Raw genomic sequence first — 7,374 nt, forward strand, 5'->3', positions numbered from 1 at the left:
TATGGCCTCTACTGTTATGCTGGGATAGTTTTGGTTATCTTCACTTTTCACCATGAAAGTTACCAGTTCCGCAGCATGTTACCACTGCAAATGTTGGACCAGACTTACAGCCTTGTTCCAAACTTATCACTATATACAACCATGAAAAAGAGTGTCCCAAGAGAATGTGTACTTGCTGCATATTCCCAGCTGAACCTTTCAGATGGCTCTTAGACTGCCTGAAAGTTTGAGTAAAGGATCATCAGTGCATGGGGTGACAGCTGGTGGCACAGAGTGACTCGCAGTGGTCTTTTGTGCCCAGAAGGCCCAGCAGAGGTAGAATGCAACTTATAGCAGTGAAGTACTAAAATTAAAGCCCTGAGTCAGACTTGCAAAACAGTCAAACCTGATAATGAACACTTAGCCATTGCTAAGTCATTGTCCTCTGCTACTGGGAGGCTCTGAGCTGTGTTCTGTTACAGGACAAGGGCATCACGCCATGTACATCAGTGTCTCTGTGGAAGGAGACATGGACATCTCTGTCATTCAAGGACAGGTTGGGTCCTCTGAGGACAAACACAAGTAATGGCAATTAGGCTTCTGTTGGCAACGAAAGCCAGAGAAGTTTCCCATGAACCCCAAGTGTCTTTTTGTCTCACAGAAGCTCTCCAGGATCCAGAAGCTGATGGTATGAGTGCTTTCCACCTTCCCTTTGTAAGAGGGAATGTTTTGTGGATATTTCTCAGCTAAATTCCCAGTTTGCAAAGGAAGACCACAGGCCTTGAAAACCCAGTGCTGTGAGAAGGGTGGGTTAGGATTTCTGTCACAGACAGGCATAAATCCCACATAGCATCAAAGGCTTCCCTTTTGTTGTTGCTTATATGCCACATATTTGCTTTGCTTTGCCATTTTGGATGCTTTATAAGATCCCTCCCATCCCAAACCAGCAAATAAACTCTTACCCAGCCTCCTGTCCACCCTGCTCAGAGAATCAAAGAGCCTCCTGGCCTTTCTCCTCTGCTTCTCATCCCTCTGCTTGGAATAATCCTGTCCCTCTGTCCCTTCCCCCTTGCATTCTGGCCTTCCTTATCTATTTAAAGCTTTGCTTTTTGTGTTTTGTCCTCCTCTTTCCCATTCAAGTTGAACACATGCAGTTACATGGCAGAAAGTCCAAGAAAGAAAATGAAGGTACAAACATGAAACCAGGACACTTTGTACAAAAATCATCGAAACATACATAATGGAGTGGTGGTTAGCCCCTTCTCTGCCTCCTCCTCTATTGTCTCAAATCATCTGTCAGTCATAGCTGATGATATTTGTGAATTATTGAAACTCTGCTATGCCATGTGGGAAGACAAATTTGAATGTTAACTAGATGTAGTCAAAAAAATGCATTTTTGTGCTTAGACTCAATCCCTTGCTAATGAAGCAATTTTTTCTGTTTGTGACCTACTGGGATTACTACTGACACATTCTAAAACTTTTCCTTTCTCATTCGTTATTGGCTTTGTCTGTTTCAATTCTTTTGTCTGACAGTATTCCACATTCTCCATCCCTGGAGGCGTTCAAGTCCAGGTTGGGTGGGGGTCTGAGCAACCTGGTCTAGTGGAAGGCGTCCCTGTCCATGGCAGAAGGGTTGGAACTAGATGGTCTTCAAGGACTCCTTCTAACCCAAACCATTCTATGATTCTATGATTTTATTTTTATGCCATAATTTGTATTTGAGATGCTTTCACTCTCACAGAGTTGGCTCCATAATCTGACTACAAATTCCTGAATGGAAAGGCTTCATTTCCAGACATTGACTGGTGATATAATGGTTGATCCTAAACAGCAAGGATAAAAAGACATGGAAGAAGACTAAGAAAATGAGGTTTGTATAATTTGGAAGTCTTAAAAGTGGTCAGCACTATCTCCCAGAACATAGTATAACTGGTTCCAGAAGCATATATTGCAAATCCTAGTTTAAAACAGAGGAGCTGACACAAATCCTGGAGTGCAGCAGATTTTATTAACCTGAGAAATGAGTTCTTATGTGGTTACATTTACTGTAAGATGTAAAGTGTGACTCATTTTTGTATTCTGCATTGATCCTGGGCAAAACTGCATGTCTCAGCTGAAAACATATTTAGTATTCTGCATGATGCTTCCATTTGTAATAGCTCAGGAGCACCCATGAAGAGGCTTAGAAAAAGCATTATTATCATAAACAGTGACCAAAAAAAAAAAAAGACAGAAAACAACTTGCTCTATTTGTAAAGATAATGGATACAGTGATCATGACACTTTGTAATTAATTTCTCACTCTTAACAATAACTTTACTCCATGGGATTTAAAAGAAATGCTATTAAAGAAATTGTGAAGCAAAGAAAACAAAAAATTTGTGCTTCCTATCTGAACTTCTTCCTTCTCATTTTAGCAAACAGTGAATATGCCACTCCAGAAGTCCCACGAGGAGAAGGTGTTGGGAGGATGTACTTACAGACAGATCTGGGTTTTTTGGTACAAGGTACTCTGTTATGTAGTTCCCCAGAACTTGGGAAGTCCCTGCAGCACAGGATTGTTATGATGAGAAGAGAGTATGCATTAGCTGGGTATGGGATGGGTGTAATTACTAATACACAAGAACAGTGCTGTGAATGCTCATTGGTCTGCCTTTAAGAGGTTGACATGAACCACCTCATAGTAGTTAGTGCCTGAGCTTCCAAAACTATTGTTTTCTTGTGTCCCCAGAATCCTCGTGTTTCAATAAGTATCTTGAATTACCAACTTAAAAAACTAGTATTTGAAATGTGTGTGAAGTCAATACTGCTTTGCTAATTGCACATAGTATTGACAAGGACGGTTCAACTCAAGTTAATGCATCAATGTTTTGGAGGGAGCAAAAAGCAAAGCTACAGCAGACCTCATCAAGCCAGGACTTTCTGTTTTGCTGTCAGCATCAACTACACCTTGTCTGTCCACTCTAATAGAGTGCTTGGTTTGTACCAGTGTTTTCCATAGGAAATGACTCATGCCCCAAAACACAGATTTCCTTTCCCCCAGCCTTTGTGACATCATCTAAAGTAAGTACCACTCCAGCCACAGAAATGAGGAGATAAGAGGGGCTCTGTCAAGAAGAACACTCGCTGTTGCTGCTACTGTTACTCTCACCCAAGCAGACAGGCTGCAGATTTATCAGAAGTGAAGGCAGCTGCTAAAAGTCCACAAAGAATGAAGTATCCTTGACAATTGTTAGGACAGTTTACCCTTTACAAGTGTATTTCCTTTGTAGTTTACATCGTGCTTAATATCCAAGGCTAGGTGAGGTAACCTGTTGGGAAAGAAATACTATTAACATAATCACCATTTTAATTAAGTGATGCTGTGAAGGCACAGTGCTATCATTTACAGACAAATGAAAGATGAGATCCTTCTAGCATAAAAGAATCAACATCTTATGTGTGGGTGCCACAACCCACACAGCCACAATATTTTGAAGGACTAAAGTCTAAACAGGTCATACTTTGTTCAGGGAAGAAGTTGACATGGGTTCCAAGAACCCAGTAATGCCGTTAGCACAAGGCATTGCATCAACATTCTGGCTTTCTCAATATGATTCCTTCTCCAGGCTTCATTGCTGTAGTGGGTTGAGGTGGGTGGGTTACAGTTTAAAGGGTTTATGGAAAAAATGTATTAGAAACAAGGTTTAAGCTGACACAGCTGCATAAGACTGGAGAAGTACTCAGAAGGAATTAACTCATAAATGACTGGATTTTCTAAATACCTAGGAAATGACTGTAACACATCTGTGTGTTCTTTCTTGTGGGTTAATGTATTCAATTAAATGGTAGAGTTTTGACTTCAGAAAAACATTCTGTTTACAAACTGATTGTTTTCCCTAACTATTACTGTAAAGTAAAAAGTATAAATTATAACACTGTTTAGTCTAGTTTCTTTCATTTCCAAAATGCATTTTGAGAAAAAGTCAGAATTACACTTTTCAATTTTAAGCCTCACAACAGGATTTATTGGTGCCATCTACTGGCTATTTAGTCCTCTTAAATTTCAACAAATTATGAATAATGTGTTTTAAATGCAGAATAATAAGAACTTTATGAGCCTTACAACTGAACCAGCCAATATCAAACCATGTAATTGGAAAATCTGTAATATTTAAATTACATTAAGTTAAACTTTGGCACAATGTTCCAACAGTGTAACTCAGTTACAAAGCTTTTAGATGTGCCAAGAGGAGAAAGCTCGAGGCAGTGTACACCTGCTTGTGTACAGACTCCAGGCACTAAAGCCACAGATATACTCCTCGTGTCTCAGAGGAAGGCTTCCTCCTGACAACTGCCAACCATATCAGATCCTTCCTTCCTAGTGTATGAGTATGTGGGGCACTAGCATGTTCAGGCAGCAGGTAAACACGGTCATATTGCTGTTTGCCTTTGCTGGAGGGATGTCCCCACAAAAATTTGAAGGAAAAAATGGTGTTTCAGCTCATAGCTTAGGCAAGCTGTGAATGTTTCTGCTGAGGATGGGTTTAAGGTAGTTGGAGGGAGCATGGGCATGGAGGGGATGGCACACGGCCTGTTCCACCACACCCATTGCAAGGGTGGTATGAGCAAGAAGATCTTGGAAGGGACCTGCTGTCCAGCACTGCTGAATCCCCTTCTGCTATATTTGCTCAAAGACATCTGAAGATGACCTAGGCTTTAAATCACTTAAACTCGTTGTAATAAAAATTGCTAAATATAAGCAGTGCCAGGGAAAGATCAGTACATTAATATTACATTAACTGAGATGTTTACAATATCTCCAGTGACAGGTGAGAAAAGTACTTACACATCCAAGTAGTTGCATCCCTAATGAGCAATATATTTGAGCACATGCTTAAAATACTTAATCATACTTAAAAGTGTTTTGCTAGATACCAGTGAGAGTGCTCACATGCCCCACTCTCATTAGTCAAGACTTTAACAGAGCCAGAAACAAATGTATTTAGAATATGACTCTGAGAACCAACCTCTGGAATAACTTGCCTAGCAACTAGGCTGTAAGCAAAGAAAGTATATTAACAGTGTGCTTCCTTTTCTCTGTCTTTTCCCATCATCTAACAAAACCATGAAAGTCTTTAGGAAGGAAAAGAATGTTACTTAGCCATATCTGTTTTTCAGAGATTTATGTAAGAAAGTGCTTTCTGATGGAACAAACTAAGCCTTCACCTTATATAATGACATATTTATATGGTACTAGTAGAGCTCACAGCTAAGGCTGCAAAACTCCGCACAAGACCCTATTTTCAGGTGCTTGCTACTTTGACAGACTATCTTTGACAAATTTCTGTTGTTTGGCTGAAATTTGCACACCTTGGATTTTTGTCTGCTTGTTTCACCAAAATTTCATATTAAGTTTTCTTTAAAATCATGCAAGACATACAGGTTTTCCCATACTAAAATTATAACAGAAGCTTGTCTGAGAATCTTTCAACGCTACATACTGGGAAGCAGAGACTTTTCCTTTGGTATAGATCCCCTTGGTATAGATCCCTACATAGTTGTGCTGCCATTTCCATGAAATGGAAATGGCATGGAAATTGACTCAGTCAATGGAACTAGAAAGGAAAGAGAGTTCATTTGAAATTTGCTGGAGTGTGAATCTGCACTGAACATGTTTTGTTCCTGCAAGTTTTCAGTGTGTCTGATGGTGATCCCAGAGCTGAGAGCAACTCTGCAACTTTATCAAGGGCTGAGCAAGATCTTGAAGAGCTTCTGCAGAAGTGGAGCAGGGAGACTTCCCGTTGCACAGTCCTGGTGCTCTCGCTGCCAGACTCCTGGAGCTCCTGAAAAGAAAAATGTAATATTTCTAGGATGGGAAGAGCTGCAAATTTAATTCCAGCTATCAAGTTACTCCATTTGCTCAAATGGCAGGGCTATGTGGATCTGCAGCAGGTAGGCATAATCCTCCTCATGATTCATAGAAGTGCTAAAATGGTTTTAGTAAGGAAATCTGAAGGAGTTTTGTGTTTCTGTAGAGTGACACAGGCAATGACACATAAAATAACTGCATGAAGAGAGAGTTTTTAGATGCTTGTTGTCTTCTGAATAACCAGGTGCAATTTCACACTCTCCATCATCCATGGATGGATTCTCTGGATAAATGCACCAGCCTGCACAGACTATCTCAGGGCTCATTAGCAGAGAGGCAGTGCTGCCTGAATGTTGTCAAACCATTTCTAAATCTGGTTTGCATGTCTCAGCATCTGGTGTTTCCTGTTCCAGTCCTGGAGCAGGGAGCAAGTTGCATGGCTGAACAGCAGCCTGATGAGACTTTGGGTGGCTCCATGCTGAGAAATTTGGTCGCCTCTGCTTAGTAACCTTCAGCATTTCTATAGTTAGGTCTCATTAGCTCAGCTCTGTGTTTGCGAACATGGCTGAGCGCTACTGGACAGTCCTTTTCTGGTGTGTGTGGTCTCAGCCAGCAGCTGTGGGTGCAGGGGGAGGACAGTTCACACATCCTCGAGCCAGGCCTCTGGAAGATGGTGGTAGCCTGAGCACCAGAGTCACCATGGTGCTCCTCTTTGGTTTAACAATCATTTCTCTTTGTTCTCACCACAGCTTCCCTTTCCTCAGCAAACACTTCAGATCATTTCCCTGTCCTTCATTAAATTAAATCATTAAACATCGATTTCCAATATTAATCTATTCCACAGTTGTCGCCTCATCTACTGAGTGCCCATACCCGTCATGTGACAATTTGGACCTTTTGCAGGACCGTGGCAGTGCGAGTGGCAGTGAAGGTGGCACTGAGGGTGGCACTGAAGGTGGCACTGCGAGTGGCACTGCGGGTGGCAGTGAAGGTGGCACCGAGGGTGGCAGTGAAGGTGGCACTGAGGGTGGCAGTGAAGGTGGCACCGAGGGTGGCAGTGAAGGTGGCACTGAGGGTGGCAGTGAAGGTGGCAGCGCAGGGCCGGCCACCCTCTGCCATGGAGCCCTCGCGTCCCCGCGCGTGGCAGCGGCCCCGGTGCGTTTGGAAACAATCCTCGGGATCGCTTCCACCGGCAGGACACGCTCCTGTCTCAACGCTTGAAAGTCTGTAAGCTGCCTCAGCATTTATACAGTGCACTGCAGAATTTAATACCGAGATGTTCACGAGAAGCCAAGTGTCGGGTCTGTCTGAGGGGTTTTCCGCGCCGTTTGTGTCTGTTCTACAGTCCCGAGGCCCTTCCCAGCCGGGGCTCCACCCGAGGGGGCACGGACCGCCCCGGGGCCGCGGCGGCACAGCCCGGGCGGGTCGCTGGGCCCCGCAGCCCCGCGCAGCCCGGACGGGCCCCGCCCGCCACCACCGGCTCCGGCCCCGCCGGGGCGGGAAGGTGCGGCCGCCCCGCCCCGCTCGCCAGACGCCACATC

This window comes from Corapipo altera, unplaced genomic scaffold (genome assembly GCF_003945725.1).
Source record: "Corapipo altera isolate COAL_440 unplaced genomic scaffold, ASM394572v1 52b, whole genome shotgun sequence".
NCBI lineage: Eukaryota > Metazoa > Chordata > Aves > Passeriformes > Pipridae > Corapipo > Corapipo altera.